The 20,483-nt window shown below is 44.2% G+C and overlaps 1 protein-coding gene and 1 long non-coding RNA gene across 6 annotated transcripts in view; one reads left to right on the top strand and one right to left on the bottom strand.

Annotated features, from left to right (window-relative positions):
* ELMO1 (engulfment and cell motility 1) overlaps positions 1–20,483 on the bottom strand; it is a 488,726-nt gene that overhangs the window by 72,856 nt on the left and 395,387 nt on the right. The gene's annotated exons all lie outside the window — the stretch shown is intronic.
* Positions 10,667–20,483, top strand: part of LOC140697549 (uncharacterized) — a 31,636-nt gene continuing 21,819 nt past the window's right edge. The window contains exon 1 of the long non-coding RNA XR_012074695.1: positions 10,667–10,774. This is a non-coding gene — a long non-coding RNA (uncharacterized lncRNA). The remainder of the gene's footprint in view (positions 10,775–20,483) is intronic.

Genomic DNA, 20,483 nt, shown 5'->3' with positions numbered 1-20,483 from the left:
GGTGATGGATGCATCTTCCTTCCAGCCCCACCCCCGCGGCCTCTTTTTTGACCCAGACCCAGCAGCCACACGGAGGACCAAACATGGATGAGTGCCCCAGGCCAGAGGAATCAATCTCGATTTTACGTGTGTTCTGTTCCTTTCCATTTCCCTCCGAGTCCCCTTCATCTTCATTCCTCCATCCCCAGAACGCAGCACAGTGCCGTCTGGGCTACAACTGCGGGGGTAATGTTTTTACCTTCCCGCCCTCCTTTTCCTGACCAGGTTACGTAAGGAGGAACCCGGCTGCCCAAGGCAAGGAGGTGGTGGGAGGAGGGAACTATGAATTCGTGACAACGGAGACTCCGTCCTCATTTCTCCCCTGCTGTGTAAGCCTCAGCACAATTCACCGTCATCGAGACAAAGGCAGACTGTCCCAGGGGAGGGCAGCTGAGACTCAGACCTGCCCCCTCCTTTTACAGAAGAACTAGGCTTGGCCTGGAGTGACTGGCTCAAGGTCACGCATTTTGTTAGTGGCGAGATTAGGGCCCAAGGCTCACTGCACTCCTGTTCCTGGAGAGTATGGTGGGCAATTTTGCCTTTTGTCTTACGTGTGGCAGGGTGACATCTCCATGGGCCCCCAGAGTCTCATGGGGGAAATGACCCCTCAAACCCACTGGAATCGCAGGTCTTTGTCTTTTTTAGCTTAGGGTTTCACTCAGAATTGTACTTAAATCACGTGATTAAACCTACTCCTCTCTTCCTTCTCTCCTTCCTGTGAGGAAGGCGAGGATGGAGAGAAACCCAGGACTCGGTGCCTTGTTCTTACTCTGTGGAAAGCTGTGTTCCTGGGGCCTTCAATATAGGGAGGGGCAGGTAGGAACCGTAGGCTCTGCCATTGGTACTTTCACTTCACAGTTAGTGTGTGACACTAATTTCTGAAGCCCAGAGGCCTGTCCTTCAGTGTTCCCAAACTATTATCTTCACATTCCTATTTGACTCTCATGATTTATACTTTTCTATATATCTAATGCAATGGAATCTCCATATTCATTGTGCTTCCTGCTTTTTAAAATTAATTTTGTCCTAGTTTCACACATTCCGGAGAAAAAGAAACCCTGTAACTTATTTTGAAGCAAATAACAATTAACTCTGAAGAGACTGGTCCTTATGGAGTTGTCTGTAGCTGCTTAGCACCATCTGGAAAGATGCCCAGGCTTTTAGTTTTAAAACATATAATAATAATAATATTGCCTCTTATAAGCACTTACCATGTTCTATGCATGGTTCTAAATGCTTTATATAGTTTAATTCACTTAATTGTTTCAACAACCCTAGGAGGTAAATACTATTATGATCTCCATTTTACAGATGAGAACACTGAGGCAGCTTGTTTCAGGCCATATAGATAGTGAGAGTAGGGAATCTGAACCCAGGCTAGCTGGCGCCAGATTCCTTAATCACCAGACTATCCTGCCTCAAGAGACGTTCCTTGACAAGTTTCATGTCCAAGGTAAAATACAAAGGCTAGACTGGAAATTTACAACCAGCAAATTCAAGTTTCTCTGCTTAACCTAGTGTTTCTCAAACTTGTGGGACCACAGAAGACTTCATATTTCTACCTGCTTGCAAAACCTTGAATGCGCACTCCATAAAACGTCACTAGAATCTGCGGTTCAGCGACAATCTCACAGACAGGGAATCCCTGTTTAAATTAGTGCCAGTAAAGTTCCAGGGTCTTCCAAGGCTGATTCTCACACCAACATCAAGGGGGAAGCGATAATAACCATCTCTTGAGAGAAGTCACTATTAACTGTCCACAGTAAAGCTTCATTATGCCTCTTGCTGTTGAAGGGCCATGCAGATATGCTAATTAACCTACTGATTACCCTGGATTCTCTCCCCTGTTTCTGGTGGAGTGTCCAGAAAAATACAAACCTACACTCTATTTTCTATCAAATCAAAAAATGGGGGGAGGGGATCAGGACTTAGGAAATGCCCGAGGAGTGGTTGAGGCAGTTCTTGAGTCTATGTTCCTCCTTTCTTCCTCCACTCTCCTTAACACAATGGAAACTGTTGCTCTCCTCCCCCTTTGAGTGGATTCCTGCCTCCAGTTCCAAGACCATGAGCGACTCCTGCCAAATGAGGCTGCCTAGCAGCACGGCCAGGCCATCGCCACCTCTGGCAACCAGAACCCAGGTCCCAGCCCGTGGGAGAGGAGCAGGACAGTGGGCTGTGCTGGTGGATGCGGCATCCTTGGAATACGGCTCCAAGTCTCACACCTGGCGCAGCCCCTGCTGTTGCCTTTTTTTTTTTTTAAATCAATTCCATTTCTCATCTGTGAGAAGGATCCACAACTGATAAGATTTCCTCAAACATTTCAAATCACCAGTGGTAAACTCTGACTGACAGCTATAATTTGGGACTTTCTGGATGGGGTTTTGAGCTCTAAGAGGAACACAGTGTGGTGTCCGGGCACGTGCATGGACACTCTGGTGTCCGGCAGAACTCGATCCGAATCCTAAATCCAACACTTTTAGTTGTGCAACTTTGGGTGGAGTTGAGTACAAACTTTCTCATTATGTCTCATCAAAATATATTTTTGAAAATTTCTTTTTGAGTGTGGTTTGAACAAAGACTAGAGATGCCTTTTCTTGCTCTCAGGACCAGAACACCCAAACATAGTACCAGACACAGAGCAGCAAACATTTAGTGAATGAAGGAGGCCTACGTTTATGAGCTCCCAGCCACTCCCCAGCACAGCTGGGGGTTGGACTTCTCTCATTTAGTGGCAGTCTACTGCATCTGATTGTTGACCGAGGTTACACAAAGCTTGAAGTTGGAATAGCAGATTTGGAAGCTTATAGCACACAGGTAGCCCAGAATTGAGAACTCTTCAATGTGGTAGCACATCCAGTCCTACTTTTGGGAGACAGTACCAAACTGTTCCTTTTTGTTTTTTCTTTTTTTTTTTTTTGCAAAACACACGCCCATTTCTTCCATATAGTAAATATAACCCTAGAAATCAAACCTGAAGGAACTAGTTAATGAAAGGAACTAGAGAATGAATGATTGATAGAGATCCACAGGCTATTTACATATTTAAAGAAATTGGTTACTTTTAAGGACCGTCATTTCAACTACTGTAATAGGCTCAAGATTTGGGGGTTTGAATGCAGAAAACAGGTGACTAGTCTCTCAGTTCTTCTGGGAAGCCAGACTTATATTCAACCTGAATAAATCATAACAAAATCTTTGATTATTCAGAAACCCAAACATCCTCTCTTAGTGCTCAATCATTTTCCTCGAGTGCTGGTAAATCTCTGAAAATCTCAAAAGGCAAATGAGGGAAAAGAAGAGTCAGAAGTTTCATTTTTTGCCACTTGTTAATCAAGAAGATAAGCTCCTTTGGTTCAAGTGAGGCTTCAAGATTAACTTCTGGATTCATAAACGTGTCTTTCCTCTGCCCCAGAAAACAGAAAGCTGGCTGTCTCCTGCCACCTGCACTTCTATCTATTTTAAGGCATTCTAAATCTCCTTCTATCTTCTACTCTGCAGACTGCAGGGCTTTGACAGTAATGCTTACCTAACGTCTCCATCCAATCAACAGAACTTTAAGCAAATCATTCAGTGTAACCAGTCAAAAAGAAATATCTATATAAGTCAGGTGCAGAAGGCAACTCCTAACAGCACTGGCGACACATAAACAGCATTCTGTATTTGAAAAGTTGAGTCTCTGATAAGAATGGTGTATTTTGCCACCTTTTTTTACCCTGATTCAGGAAGCACTGACAAGAAAAGCAGTAGGGCAGTGACACCCTGCAACCAAAAGATAACGTTGACATCTCTTTCAGGCTCTGCTTGGTTTCCACTGCCTGGTTAATAACACTAACCTCTAGAATTGGCTAGCCATTCTCCATCTCTATTCCCAGTCCTGGCTGTAAATATTAACTATGGTCTAATATGCTGCCAATCATCCCACCCCCTGTCAGACTGCTTAAAGAGGCCCCACGGACTCAGATGACCCTTGCTGAGGAGCCTCTCCTACTAGATTGAATGTGAAAAAGAGCTTTTCTGAATAGCAAGAATGTACCAAAGTGTACATTGTGTACATCTGACACATACAGAGCCGCCCAGTGTGTGTGTGTGCACTTGTGCATGTGCACACATGTGGACAATGGACTAGGACAGGAGTAACAGCCAGCCAGCAGCATAGCCACACCAGCCACTGACAACCAGCACTCGTGGGATGTTTTCTCCGGCCAGCCGTTGAGCTAAGTGCTGAACCTGCCTTAGTAGTGGAGATGTTATCATCTTCACATTACCAAGAAAGGACAACTGAGAGAGGTTAAGATCTTTACCTAAGGTCACATGGCTAGTAAGCAGCAGGCTGGGAACCAAACAGAAGGTGCACAAGACACCATACTCCTTGCAGCTGCCTTCGAGGAGTGAGCTCAGGGAGAGCAGCTGCTGGCTGGGGTGTGGACTCCTGTCAGGCTCACTTCCCGAAGTCCAAGGCCTGCAAATAGCTGAGCCCCGCCCTCCCCTCCTGGGTGGAGGAAAGAATAGATGCTGCCATCTCCTCTTAATTCCCCAGGTTCACTTCTCCTGCCGAGCCTCCTGCCTCCCACATCTGACTTTTCTGAAAGAAGGTGAATACATTTCAAGGCACTAGTTAGTAATTTCACACTCCAAGTTGGAATTAAAATTATCATGTAACTATTTCTTACTGGGCAAATATACCATGACCCTCAGCATCACCTTCCAAACCTTTATTAAGCACCTTAAGGTCCTCTGGCTCCACGTTCAGTGTGGTCCAGCTCTGAAGAGTTGGCACTCAGTCAATACTTGTTGAATAAATAAACAATGAATGGCAGAGGGTATGTCTTGAAGTCACTCTAGCAGGACAATATAAAAGTAGCTGGCCAAGATGTACTGAAATAGTAAGCATTAAAGCCTATGATAGCCAAGTCCATTTATATTGGCTTCCAAATGCTCTTGAAAAACACACTGCCCTATAAGGTCCCTTAATACAGGCCAATGCTTATCTGGTCAATGATTGTCTCCCAAAGTCTAAGTAAGGAAGTTCACCAGCTTTGCACACCCCTTTGGGAACAACTGAGAAAATGAATACTCTGCTGCTCCATGAGATCCAAGTGGCCTAATGAAAGAATGCTTCTCCACAACAGCCTAAATTATATTTGGGGACTATACTACCTATTGGGTAACATTGCTGCTGGGAGGACAACTGGTCAACCCAAAGTGAACCGTGGTGGGAAACAAATCTAATCTTGGAGCAGCCATTAGCTGTCTCTCTCGTTCTCTCTCTCCCTCTCTCTTGCAACTGAACTGACTACCACGGTGTATAGAATTTCCCAGCCCACAGGCCAGCTGCCATTGACCAGGGAGTAGCCATTGACCCGGATGTGTCTAGAAATTCTAAGTGGCTATTTGGGGCCCAAGACAGTTTTGTCAACAATATCAGTAGCAGGCCAATGTTAGGAAATTCAAAACCTATATTTTGCTTCCAAATTACAGATGCAGTGAATTTTATTCCACATGCATATATTGTAATATTTTAGGATGTGCCTTTTTAAGATGAGAAGAGTTGAAAGCCTACCTCCCTCCAGTTCCCCCAACTTAAAGCTATTTTGAATTTCCTAACCTTTGAAGGTTCATTTCTCTTATGCTGTCATTAAAATTACTTATGCTTTCAATCTGCTGAGTTGCATTTAGTGGGAAGCCTCCCAAGCCACACGCTGTGCTTCGTTCCTCACTCCTGTGTTCCAGGGACACTGGTCCCCATAAGAATACGCTGGAATAGAAATACCCACTAAAACAGGGTAAAATCATCTTCTACAGAGCATGCTCAGGTATATCATTTTTAAATGTTGTGTTTTTAGAAACATCTTACTGGGTGGGAAGGGATAGACTGGGATTTCAAAATTGTAGAACAGATAAACAAGATTACACTGTATAGCACAGGGAAATATACACAAAATGTTATGATAAATCACAGAGAAAAAAATGTGACAATGAGTGTGTATATGTCCATGTATGACTGAAAAATTGTACTGAACACTGGAATTTGACACAACACTGTAAAATGATTATGAATCAATAAAAATGTAAAAAAAAAAGAAACATCTTACTGATTTTTTAAAAAATAAATTTAACTCTGTTTTTTCCTCTCATTGAGGAAGTCTATCATTCCAATCAAGTCATATTTGCAATTTCAGCTGTTTTCCAATCAGGCAAGCACGCCAAAAAAAAAAAGAAAAAAGAAAAAAGTCAGGGTATGTTCTCCAGAATGGGAAGGGCATGCTTCCTCCCCTTCTGCACAACGAGGGCGTGCAGACAGATTCTGTGGACCTTCTCAGATGGACTCACCTGTGAGGTGAGAATATGGACACTTTTAGTTTCTTTTTCTCTATTTCCATCTCCATCTCATTATTAGTCATTGAAAGAGGTCAGAATGGAAATGAGTTTCTGGCTTTCCTATTGCACTTGATCCGTTCATGTCAATTTGATAGTTGATGCATTTATTCTTAATGCAGAATTTGAATAATATGGAATCTCTTGCCACCATCACACTGTTGAGCACCATCTTACAGTGAGAAAGATAGATGCAAATTTGGAAGGACAAGTGCTTCCTTTGGAACATGTAAGGTGGCTTTGGGGATTCATCCCAAGGGGTCCATCGCCTAGGACTAGTACTAACTGCTTGAGCTGTAAGAGGTGCCACTGGAAAAGGGGGCTGTCTGTGTGAACTTGTGGCCTTAAATAAAACCCATTTATCTTCCCAAGGCCTCAGCTACTCATAACACTAATATAGATCCTGTAGAGTTGTTGTAGGACTAAATTATAAACATATGGACAGCACTTAATGGCACACCTAGCACATAGTAGGTCCTCAATACAAGTAACCTCAACATAAATCCAAAATGTGAGCTGTGTGACCTTGGGCACACTTAAAATGACCTCCATGAAAATGGAGGTGAGACTGGTATTACTTATCTTACAGTATTCTTTTAATGACCATCTACATGTATCAGTTAGTAATTGAGCAAATTTTATGTGCTAGGGACTTTTGTGTAATGTGTCTCTGTTTAAGAATGTGAGTAAAAATCAGAATGTTCTGTATGATACAAGGTATTGCTTCAGGTAACCAGATACTATACACAAGGAGTTAATGGGCCCAGGTGGTGCTGAGATGTAAGATGACCTGTTCTTTAGAGGGTAAACCTCATTCATTCATTCATGCATGCATAAAACATTTATTGTGGGTGTGTTAAAAGGCAGGCAGGGCACTATTGGACACAGTTTGATAAAACACGGCCCCTGTCCACACAAGGGAGGGTTCCCACACAGTTCTTGGCTGAGGATGTTCCATAATAAGTACTAGTTTCCTTCTTTTCCTTCCTTAGGGTGATCTCTGATTAACTGGGAGACAAATGAAAATCGATCCAAGGATTGGGTGATCAATGCTAAAAGAGAACAATGTGCCTGATACCCTTCGGTCACTTTCAGATTCATGGATGGTGGGGAAAAAGTGTATTAGGGTTGAAGAGTCTATCTACTTCTAATCAGGTATCTTGAAATGCATGGATTAAAAAAGTCATTAGTTTAGACCCTGCTAATTGAAAGTCTTCGTAATTTAGGAAAAGATTGACTGTGCTTACTCTTGGAGAGGTAAGGAGGGGTGGGAAGAGGGTGCTAAGGAAATACTAAGTGAAACAAAAGTTGGAAAACTCTACATGGTATATACATTTCTATCGATTGAATAGAGTGGCTGAGATGGCCCAGAGAGCAGAGACAGAGAGCAAAGACAAGAGCTGGTTTCATTCTTTTCTTTATGTCTTAAACATCCAAAAGTCTCTTGGATGTTTTTCTAAGATGAAGGTTCCCTATAATTCTTCAGCCTGCTGAGCCAACTTGACAACACAGTCCTGTGAAACCCATTCATCTTCAAGTGCCCAGCCCCAAGCTCCGTGGCTTGGCCACAAAAGACTGTAAATGTTTGTTTAATGGACATATGAACGGGAAACACCTGCTTTCCACCTCAGGGTTCCTCCTTTGTGCTGCAGAGACAATGGATGGAGAAAAGCCTTCTCAGGGCAGGTGCTCCAGTCAAGGCTCAGGGATTCTGTTTGGACTGGCCCAGAAAAGGCGAGAACAAGGAGGTCTGCCTCGTTCTCTACAGCAACCCAGAGAGGCACTACAGTGATAGAGGTGCACTGAGATGTCCATTTGGCTTAGTTAACTCTGGTTCCAAAAAGCATATGGGGGTGGAAATTACCTTTTATGCCCCTCACCCTACTTGGAGAAGACTTCAGAAGTCCAGGCTGCAGGCTGGGAATGACTATATTCCAAGCTTGCTCAGATATGCCTACTCACAATGTCACAGATTGTCTATACCTAAAATTTTATAGGAGCAGAGTGCAACTATGATAGTTTTAAGGACACCAATCCATTTGGTCCAAGACACCCCTGATAGGAATGACTAGTTACTTTCTTCCAGGAAGACCAGGTCACTTTTTAGTTGAAGGACAGGGAGGGCTCTAAATCTACGCTCTTCTCTTGGAACTTGAGTGTGAGAAGATGAATTAATTGTATCTACCACCAATCCCCCATGGTAAGAAGTTAATGGTGGAACCACAATTGTTTGAACAAAAGTGACCCAAGCTTGTCTATCCACACACACCTTAAAAGCTCTCTGTAAAACACTCTCTGTGCTCAGGAGAGCTACAGTGACACGTGTATGATTAACACGAGCCCTTGGGAGGAGAGAGCTCCAGAAACAGGGCAATAGGATGAGGGTAACACTCTCATGCGTTCAAGGGCTCCGACTCTGTTTTATTAGAAGGGCAATTCCATGGAAACCTTCTGGACTCATGAAAGACTTGGGGAGTTTGGGGGTCTCCAACTACTAGGCAAAGAAGGCAGGGGGCTGGAGAGCAGAATGCAGGGAAGGTGAGAGTCCCAGGCAGACCAGAGGTCTCATGGTTTCAGGTCTGTCATTTTTACATTGTGTTCAAAAGAGGTGGAGGGATTCACCTCAGAGGACCAAGGGGCAGGATGGCAAGTTGCCCCCTGCCATTGAAGTGAGAACAGCTCTGCTTTTAAGAGTTTCCCCTTAGCCTTTTCCTTCTTTCCCTCTTCTCTTCTCTTCTCTTCCCTTCCCTTTCCTTTTCCTTCCTCCCTCCCTCCCTTCCTTCCCTCCTTCCTTTCAAGGAGTTTTGGCTGTGGAAATATTTGAAATTTGCTGATCTAGCTCTTCTGGTAGGATCCCAGGAGCTTTGGGTGGGTACTGGGGCTGGAGAGAGTCCTATGGGAGAGAAGCCAAGGGAGCTGGGTTGAGGGTGGGTCTCACTCTTGGAGTAAATGTGTAGCACCAGGAAGAGACAACAAGGTCTTGTAGAAACTGGGCTGACATGACAAGGGGCAGAAATGTGGAGACCTGGGGACAACTCAGAAGGTAAGTCTCTTTCCTGGCATCCTACAAATCAAGCTTATTACGTGCGCATTTAATTCAACCCTTCCTCCAACCAAGACAGTGATTGAGGCTGATGAAATACTTTCCTCATTGGCCCAGGAGCTAGAGTGGTCTGAGGAGTGGACAACATCTGCCTTTGCTTTTGAAACTCTGCAGGGTAGGGAAGGACACCAGCTTTATAGCATTCACAATGTTGCTCTCTCCCTGAACACATCTGGGGAAGCAAACCTGGTGGGAGCGCCTTTCAGGGGAAAAGAGAACCTTCAGGTATGGCTAGGTAAGGCTAAGAGCCGCTTACTTTGGGGCATTATGAAAGTTAATAACATTGGGATTATTTCTGCCTTGGATGCAAGTAATTGAAATGATTGAAATGGAAATGAAAACAAGTGCTTTTGATGATTAGGAGATGAAAAAAGAAACAATTAGCATGAAAGTTAATAATGGGCAAAACAATTTTTTTCTCCTTGACAATACAGATGCTCATAAGAGGAAACGTCCTTGGAAAACTTTTGGATTTTGCAATGCTCCACTGGTGTCACTAGAAAAAACCTAAAATTGCCGACAGCCAGAGAAATGCTAAAGGGGACTCGTAGAGGTAGTTCAACTAAGGCTTAGAGACAAAGACCCCGGCTGTCCCCAAGGTCTGAGCGTGAAGAAACTCATTCCTCACCTCTCATCACTTGAGTGAGATGCCGGGCACACAGGGAAGTTTCAGCTCTTCCATCTTGGACATCTCCTGTTACTGCTCAACCATGATGAACACCACCGCAGACTCCATCACTGCAAATTTCTCCTGAGAGGTTATGAAGGTATTGCTTTGTCTCTTCTAAAAATGTACCCAATATCCAACTGGCCTAACTGCAAACTTGGACGAAGTGCCTTTCTCCTCTCTCTCTCTCTGTCTCTCTGATCTCCTTACATGGTGAGCCAGCCTGCCTACTATCTTGCTCAGAGCACATTAAAGCACAAAGGGAAAGCCAGCAATCCAGTAGTTCTATTGAGGCTGCCTGTTCAGGTGGTGAACCCAGCTTCCCAGCACAAGCACTCCAAGAATTCTCTCTTGACACTCAGTACCTAAGCAGCCTTATTCCCTCACAGAAGCACATCACATTCTGACGTTCTTGGTGCTCTTATTAGAAGGTGCACAGTCAAGGGTGTGGAGATCGAGTTTCCAAGAAGCTGAGACTATGTAACTACTCCAAAAAGCACAACAAGAGCTCATCCACTCCAGCAAGGGAACTGGTGGCAGCTGCTGCATGAGAAAGTTAGAGACATCTGGTGTCCCTGAGGGTGCGGAGGGTAAGCAGAAGAACTATATCCTGAAAATCCATAGCGCCTGTTATGGGTTAAATTGTGTTCTCCCCAAATACAGGTCAAAGTCCGGATGTCAATGCCTCAGAATGTGACCTTCCTTGGAAACAGGGTCACTGCAGATGTAATTAGGTAAGATGAGGTCACACTGCAGTAGGGTGGGCCCCAAATCCAGTATAACTTTTTTTTTTAATGGAAAGACGGCAGTGTGACACACACAGGGAGAACGTCTTACGATGAGAAAGGCAGAGATTAGAATTACGCAGCTGGGGGGAAGGAGATAGCTCAAGTGGTAGAGTGAACACTTACCATGCACAAGGTCCTGGGTTCAATCCCCAGTACCTTCTCTAAAAATAAAGAAAGAAACCTAATTACTCACCCCCTCAAAAAAAAAGTTGAAAAAAAACTTGAAAAACAAAAAAAGAGAATAATGCAGCTGTAAGCCTAGGAACTCCAAGGACTGCTAGCAAACCACCAGAAGCTAGTAGGAGGAAAGGGGAAATTCCCCTACAGGTTTCAGAAGGAGCGTGGGCCTACTGACACCTTGATTTTGGACCGCTAGTGCCCAGAGCTGTGAGACAAAACATTTCCACTGTTCTAAGCCACCTGGTTTGCGGTGCTTTGTTATGGTAGTTCCAGGAAATGAATACAGTGCCTATTCAGAAACATTTAATGGGAAAAAAAAATCAGGTGGAAAGCAGACATTTTAAATCATTTCTCTTCTTAAAAACTTTAAAATGTCATCAGGTGTCCTCTATCTATGCTAGGCTGCTAAAAGTCTAAAATTTCCTATCTAAAAGCATCCCAGTAGCCCTTATTTAAGATACAATCATTCTCTTTTTTTTTAAGTGAAATTAAATGCAGCCATTGGATGCATAAAACAGATAAAAGTGCAGCTCCTACAGTTGAAGGAAGCTGGGGGGATTCAGATCTGCTGTCAGATCTTTCTAATGACCCCTGAGTGCCCCAGTAAAGCCATCAGGGTTCCACAGCTCTCAGGCTGAGAAAAACTGTTCTAGGAGTTGCAAATAATGAGTGCTGAGGGCCACATTCAGAAGTACAGGAGGAGCTCTGTTAAATGACTTCTGTGTAACTGACTTGCCAGATTAAGAAATACTCCCCATCCTTTCTGTAAATACAGTGACTGATGCCCAAGCGGATACTCCAAGCTAACTGTCTAACTGCTGCTATGCCCTGTGCTTCTGCTTCCACCAGTTGTGATATGAGTTCGGGGTGTGTTTCCAAACTTGTTCCTGCTTATACTTGTTAGCATAATTATGCAATTTGGTCGCATCTTATATACACTGATGAAATGTGGGTGTGAAAAAAAATGTTCTAAATTGCATATTTTGGAAGACTAGAGAAAAAGTTGCTAAAACAAAATCAAACCTGCTGTTGAACCAGGTGTAGGTGGGTCAACCACAAAAGGCTGGAATATTTTGTACCTGGATTGCCTCCTAAGTGTCCAAGGAACTCATTCCACTTTAAGAAAACTGAAACTAGAAATTGCAAATAATGCCTTTTAGGCACGGTTTATCTAAGAATGGTCATTAAAAACTAGTCAGCAAACCTAAGAAATGTTTTGGTCTCACATTAAAAAAAAATAGTGAATAAGTATGCATTTACGTGTTTAAGTTAAAGTAAAGTATTTAAGGTACAGATTAATGATAACCATTTTCATGGTCTTCTTTATTAACTAATCACCTGCCAGCTCCGGCTGCATGGGGTAAGAGGCCCTTACTGCAGTTGCTTCATTTTGGATGCTATGTTCTTGGATGGGCAAATGCTGGGTTTTTTTTTTACCTTAGTTGTCATCAATGGCCACCTAGAGAGTAAGCTCCATGAGGGAGGGAATATTTGTATGCTTTGTTCAGTAATGTTAATTTTAAAAAAATTGTATTGAATTCAAAACGTCACAGACATTGTTCACTTTTTTTAAAAAAGGACCATGTGTTTACTTGCATAATTTTTTAACGCTATTAAAAAATGGAAAATGACCCATGAATCACCTTCTTTCAGATATAATTATACATTAGGCATGAGTCTTAGGAACGACTTTGTTGATTTGCTGGCCATATCATATCTAGGTCAAAGACTTGGCCGCTTACCAGAGACAAAAGTCTGAGACCTGCTCCAAGACCTAACCCAGTCAGGTGAGGGCCAGCACCCTCAAAACAGCTCTACCTACAGGTTCTCTGTGTTTCACTTCTTGAAAGTGAAAGTCTCCAGAGTGTAAATCCCACTCCAACTTGGATTTCTGGTTTGATACCATTCGCTCACCAAGAACTGTGTCTTCTGAACATTCTCAGAGATGACGTGGGAAATAACACATATAAGCAGTACTGCTGTGGTTCTAGCCTGTTCCACATGCGTACGAGGGTCTCCAGCCCCATTCAGACTGTAGGTGAACTCTTTCCCTGGGCCATGGCGCCCACTACGAGAAAGCCGGGCCAAGAAGGACCGAGCAGGGAGTGCTGCAGTCCATCCTCCTGCTTTTAGCTGAGGAGACGGGGAGACACAGCGGCCAAGCGGCTGGCCCACGGCACGCAAGGAGTGGTATCTGATCTAGAGCAAGAACTCCAATCTCCTGTTCTATTCCTCACCATACTGTACCCCCTTAGCAAAAGCAAGCCAGGGAGAAGAAGCAAAATGAGTGTGAATGAGTTCATGGGATCACCCTATCCTTACATGTGGCATGTGCTCAATAAATACTGGTTGGTCTGACTTCTTGACTCCATAGGTAGCAAAAGGCTGAAAAATCACTGGGTGTGAAAACCATCAAGACTTGGTAAATGAGAAGAATCTGGAATGGCATATGTTGTTGGCATCTTCCTAACCCCATTAGCAGCTGGGCACGTGGGGAGCAAACAGACAAGCATTTCCCAGTTCTGAGGCTGCTCTCTCTGGAGGGACTTTCTAAAGGAGAACACTGCCTAAACTGGCAATTAACCCAAACTTAACAAGGGCTTTCAGTCACAGCAGGGCAACCCTGGTGAAAGCAACCTCAGACAGAGCGGGCCACGGAGAGCCTTCCACACTCAGACCATAGGAGAGAAAGCAACTGGCTGGTGGCCTCTAAGTCTTTCATTTATGAGGGTGGTTATCTGTACAAAGGGACTTAGAGAGACCGAGGAACCGCAAAGGTACCACAGAGGCTTCTCTCCTGAACTGTGTTGGCTTATTTGTTGGCCCCTCAGAGGGTGATGCTTAGTGATCGGAAGCACAGAATGGGCCAGGGGCACCTATAGTTTGGAATACTGGTTCTGATACTGGGCAAGGTATTTAGCATTTCATAAACCCTCAGTTCTTTATTTGTAAACTGAGGGGAAAAGGTATCAACCTCAGAGTTTTGTTGTGAATATTAAGTGAAATAATCAATGCCACGTGCTTAGCCCAGAGTAGTTGTTTAACAAATATTAGCTAATTAATAACAACTGAGTACTAATAACAGTAATACCAGTAAATGAATAATCTTAGGGAAACAGGAGACACTCCCACCAAGTCAATCATCTGCGTGTCTAGCCACGTGCATGTTCTCTGTTAGGCGCTGTGGGGATCTAAGAAGCGCTCCACAAGAGGGACTTATTCATCAGCAGGGGAGATAAGCCATGCATACCATCATCTCTTGAGTGAGGTGCAAATGCATAAGGGAGGCACGGTAAAGTGTGATAAGAGGTTGAGGGGAAGAAAAGACAACTTCTAGCTGGGGAATTCAGAGAAGCCTCATGAAGGAGGTGGCACCGGCCTTCAGCCACGTGGTTTATGAAATACCCCTAACCAGTGTAAACTAAATTCCAGCTTAGTTTACAATTATATAATATATTCATGGAATAAATTCCATTACTCTTATCCATATTGCTTCTAGAAAAAAAGTAAGTTGATTTCTGAAACATCAGCAAAACAGAGACCATGTAGGAAAAAAACCCCAAAAATCTACTGCTTCAATCAGCTTCACTTGCTACCCTACGGTATATTCAGAAATCATGTACTTGCACTTTATACAGTGTTTGATACTTGGCATTATCTATGACACCATGTCTTTCTACTAGCATAGGTGTAAAAATCTAACAGTAATCCCTTTAGAATTCCTTGCATCAGCATTTCTCAGAATATGCTCTGGGTTACACTAATTCCATGATATGCTAGGCATGGTGGGGGAAAGGAAGTCGGAGAGAAGGAAAGAATTCTGTGCTGTGAAGTTTTGAGAAACTTCATTTTTTAATATCCCCTTCCTGGAGGTTCACTCTGTAATTAGCATGTACAAGTTAAATCTATTCAACTTACTAAACCTGGGATATCACAAACATATTTGGTCATGTAAGACTTTTTTTTATTTCCTAGCATAATGTCTACTAATTTTCCAGTTCATCTTGGAAATTGTTGCCTTGGGCAATTGGCATGGCAATGCCAAAGGCTCATTAGAATAGCGTGTCAAACCATTCAGGCAATCTGGAAGGAAAGCCTGTGGCTTCTGGCATTATGTCCTTGTGACCACTCCCAGGGAAGACAATCAAATCAAACACGCACTTCCTAAGGCTTTAACTCGTCTTCTCCATTTGGAAGTCACTGTATTCACTCTATAAAGCACCCTTACACAGCCTCTCACAATACTCTGGGAGGTGGACCTCTTCTTTTCACAGGTGAGCAAACTAAAGCTCAGAGAGGTAAACCAACGTGTCCAAGACTGCACAGCTGGGGGGTTGGAAGGACTTAAATTCTGTTTCCTAAGCCTTCTTGGTCACTCCACCCCAGCTGCCTTGGATTCACAATAGTGCTAGAAAGCCAGCATCACCTTAGTTTAATGCTGGGTGATTCTAGGGTGCACGGGTTTTAGGGGCAGAGTTAAATAGTCATCTGTAATTTACATAAATCCAATAGACTATACAGTCGTCATCTAGTCAATAGATATTGAGAGATACATTTTTTTTTGAAGATACAACAGTCCAAAGCACTCCTCTGTTAGGCCAGATCCCACACCCTGGTTCATAACCTAGTGGACACTGACCAAAGAATAGCAGGGTCACTGAGCCACACCCAACCCTGACTCACAAAGTAGTCCCTTCCTCTCCCACGTCGAGAACATTTTTCCTGTTCTACCATGAAGTGCAGCTGCATGCTACTTCTAAGACCCCTGAGCTATGTCTGGAAGAAACAAAATGAATTTGCCAAAGCATCAGTCAACAGCCCTTGAACCGGAAACATGAAGTAATTAAAAGTGATGGTCCTTGAATTGTGCTAAGGCTCAAAAGTGGCATGTTCTTGGACCCAGGAGACAGGTTGGTGCCATCACCATCTGAGGAAGCTTACAATGTGGGATGGGAATTTCAGGAAAGCTCCGGAGAGAACATCTTCTTTGCTGTAGGCAATGGATTGTCTTAGTTACATGAACACCGCGGATTTATACCATGAATAAATGGCAAGATTTATTCCTCTTAAAGGAAGTGCTTACTTTGATGGTGGGTTCACTGTGTCTTAGCTTGAAGGAATCATAACATGAGATCATATATGGCATTGCATGCTAATTAGGAGACTTAATGGCCCCAGCCAGGACATTTTTAGGCTCTGTGAGAAAAATCTACAAGTATGATGAACATTTGCTGAGAAGAGGAACACACAGTACAGGAAGCTCAAGAGCCATATTAACTGACAAGATGCTCCCAGGAAGGAGGGGAGAAGATGCCCAAAGAGCTAGAAGAAAAAAGGTGGTTGTTACAACATGCCACTGAGAGCTTCCAGAGTCCTCCTGCAGCAATCAATTGCCATGACAAGCTACCTTCAGATCAGGCAGCAGCAGGCTGGCACAGCAGAACAGCGCAATGTGACAGGGACCTCAGCACCTGTGGAACCTGGATTCCCACCTCAGAGGTGCTCCCTGGGAGCTGCTATACCCTTGTTCTCTTTGAGCTCTGGTTTCCTCATTTGTACATGGAGAACGCCTTGGACCACATGGTTAGAAGATAATGAACATGCAAAGGAGAACGATTCAAGTTCACCGAAGTCCTTCTCATGTACACATTCGCGATCACTTCCTTAGTTTGGTCCTGGCATTTCTGTCAATTCCACCTTCCTTTTCCCACATCCTCTCTTGTGCTCTGCCTCGGCTGAGGTATGACACTAGTCCTAACACAGGGTTAATCACCTTCTCCTGTCTAGAGCCTCCCTGTTGGTATTCTGGATCATTCATGAACACATCTTCTTCCAACAGTTTGTGTCATCAAATTTCATTAATTGACACTGCCAGTTTGACTGGAGTCTGGGGCAAAGACAGTCCTGCTTCCGTTTCTAAGCCCAGCACCTAGCATAGGACCCAGTGTACAATCACTGCCTAAAAGACTTTTAACAAATCAATGAATGAATGATTGGAGCATATATCAACATTTTGAATAATTGAAGTGTATTATATTTGCCTATAAGTAGTACACTTACCCCTTACTAGATAAACGTGTATTACTTTGGTTTTTTGGAACACGTGGCACTTTTTTTCCCAATTAAAAAACATATCCTCAAAACAACGAAAAAGAAACACAACTTTAACTCCAGCTCTGCATAACCACCCCCTCTCTCCTGGAGCCCCAAAGGCTTCCTTCCTGGGTTTGCATGGAAATTGGCACAGGTCCCCTCTAGGTGAGGCCATATGTAGATGATAGCTTTGCAATGCTTTACAAAGATGACAATAATGTGGCCGCTTTCACAATTAATCAAATGATCGAGAAATTGTCCAGAAAAGCCTGGGGAGAGGGAGAGCGTGGGGTGGAGGGAGCAAGAACCCCAAGCAGGACATCTTTTCTCAGCACCACCTGATAGTGTCACAGGCACGCACTGAACACTTACATATCATGCTGTCCTAAAGCACTTTACATACATTCATTATTTATTCGTCACAGCAACTGTCCCCATTTTAAACATAAGGACGTCTAGGCACAAAAAGTTAGGGAATTTGCTCCAAATCACTCAGCTAGTAAATGGCAGAGCAGGGAGGTGAACCTGGCAACATGACTCTGGAGTTCCTGCTTGCGGTGGCGACATTACACTGCCTCTGGGATATCACAATTCTGAGAATTGGATTTTTATCTATGTTTTAAAAATGAAGAAGCTGAGATTCAGAGAGACTCAAAACTTGCCCAGAGTCCTCCAATTCACGTAAGGAGTGCACAATTCAAAAGGAAGTCCGTCTGATGACAAAACTCGTACACTTTCCACTGTACTGCTGGGGCCTCCTGTATACCCTGTTCTCTCCTCCTCACAGGCTTGGTGGAAGATGACTCATTATTTTCTTTGCTGAGCATCTTGCTCAGCTATACTATTGACTACCAAGCTGTAATTTTACCCAGGAAGAATTTTTCCTGTCTCTTCCCCAGTACGGAAATTAGATTCCCTGAAAATCAAAGCTCACTGAGTTGGCTCCACCCCATAGACACTGATCTGCTGTCTGCTGGCTGCCAGACACTGTACAGAATGCTTGGGAAGCAGAAGGAACCAGACAAGCCTGGCCTGTGAAGCATTCCAAGCCCTTATTGGAAACATAGGCCTTTATGCATGGAAGGAAGACCTGGGAGCAAAAGCCCAAAGCCCCAAACCCTGAGAAACTGGCACTCCTTCCTTCTGAATGCGGGAGAACAACTAGGAGTAACCCCACCAGAAGCGCAAAGGGGCCTGTGCTAATGGTGATTCGCTGCCCAGGAGAGGAAGAAGAGGTCCTGAATTCAGTCTGGGAACACAGAGCACCGCAAACACACGTGCACCACTTTACGCTGACGGCTGACTCCTGCCAGCTTTGCTCTCCTCCCTTGGGATAAGGCCGAAGGGAAAAAGCACAGACGACTCTGCTCCGGGCGAGACACCGTCATCGCTTCATCATCCACGTGTCATTTCCTACTGCAGTTCTCCATGACATTTTCCCTCCTGATTTTCTATTTTGAAATGTTTAATTGCGCAGTGTCTGTTATTATCATTTGTGTTCTCAAAAACTTTGTAGAAGGGGCAAATATAATAATTTTCTGATCACTATTGCTATCTTAGGCACCTTCTAACCCTTTGACTCACCTTATGTGATTTATACCTTTGTCTACTTCCAGAAGGGCTTGAAGGGGCTTACTGTAGAATGCACTAAGTCCAAGAGCCCACAGAAATAAGCAGCAGCAGAAAATAAACATTAGGGAGTGAGGGAGGCAGAGGCATACCCCAAACCAGAGCTCAGCCACAGTGATGGAGCGTTTACTGTAGCACGAAGCGCTCTGACAGCCCTAGAACGGTCAGTTAGAACGCCACCCCTTCGATCAGCATTATTCCAGCTGTGGGCTCTTAGTGCAACATTTGAGAAATAAGAATGGGTCCGTATCTTTCCAACGGTGGCTCACTACTTTCCCCTTGGCTCTTGGATGGGGTGAGATGGCTGCTGGGCAAAGTTCTGCAGCAAAGGGACTTGCCGATAGTAGTGGTCCCCTATCTCTCACATTGTCTTTCAGGTCAGCGTCTATGGCGGGCCCACATGTGACAGCCCAGCATCTTCCCTTGAAAGCATTACTTTTAGCAATTGTAGCCACATAGCACAGAATCCAGAGTGGCTATGTGTCTCATTCCACCTGATTTTCTTTTCAATGGGACCAAGTTAAATTAGAAAGGGGCCGACAAATCCTCTTATCAGACAAATCCCCACTCTGACTGCCAGACCTGAAGAAGTGACATTTTTAAGAAACCCCTTTGGAATCCTGGAAGGAAAGGCACTGGAGGCAGGTTATTGAGATGACTGATCTCCACCTGTCCCCGCCTCCGCCTGCCAAAGGAGGATGGGACGGGGACAGGCTGCAGGCACAGCAGAGGCGGCATGAGCTCTCAGCGAGAACAGCAAAGCTGACAGCTGTGCTTTTCTGCACCGAACACCCTGGGAAAATCAACGCTTGGGCAGCCCTGCTGCCATCTGTGGAGTTTCTATAGCAGACAGGTTATTTATAGAAACCTGTTTGTGCAAAGCCAATATTTACCTGTCGGGGCTGTCAAAATTTACAATTCATCTGTGCCATTAGCCTGCTGTTTTCCTGTCAATAATGGAAATTTCCATCACCAGGAAGACAGGCTTGGGGTAGCTACGAGGGCTCCACTCCCTCCCCGTAGGTACGGGGATGAGTGGTATTAATGGTTACAGAGAAAGTACATGTCGTCCAAGTGGCCACTGGACCCTCCCACTATGCTGTGAAGATAAAGGGTTGTTGGGACGAAAAAGTGAAATTCTCACGATCACTTCTTTGTGGTTGATGCTTCAAAGCCACCCCTGGCCAAAACCAGAATGGCATCGGCGGCAGCAACCTCTATGTGTGTGTGACTTTGTGTGTGTGTGTGCGTGTGTGTGTGTATGTGTGTGTGTACCTGTGTTGCTCTGTGCCTTCCAAAGGAAGACTGGTGTCTATTATAAGGATGGGGTGAGGGTAATTCTCTATAAAAATCTGCACTTCCCTTCTGAAGCCAACAGGACCCTCAGTTTTTCACTGAAAAGAGCCAATTTCTTCTACCTCTCTGACCACCCTCTTCTGTGTCCTTTGTGTGTTCGCCTCCTTCTGCACGTCCCTTAAATGCAGGCGTGCAGTCCTGGGCCCTCTTTCTCTTCTCACCCTCCGCCTTCTCCCTCCATGGTCTCCTTTATTCAGATGACTTATATAGTTCTATCTCATGTTTTTGACACCAATTTTGTATCTCTAGCCCA

The sequence above is a fragment of the Vicugna pacos genome, chromosome 7 (assembly GCF_048564905.1).
Source record: "Vicugna pacos chromosome 7, VicPac4, whole genome shotgun sequence".
NCBI lineage: Eukaryota > Metazoa > Chordata > Mammalia > Artiodactyla > Camelidae > Vicugna > Vicugna pacos.
This window is presented reverse-complemented; position numbering and strand designations above follow the sequence as displayed.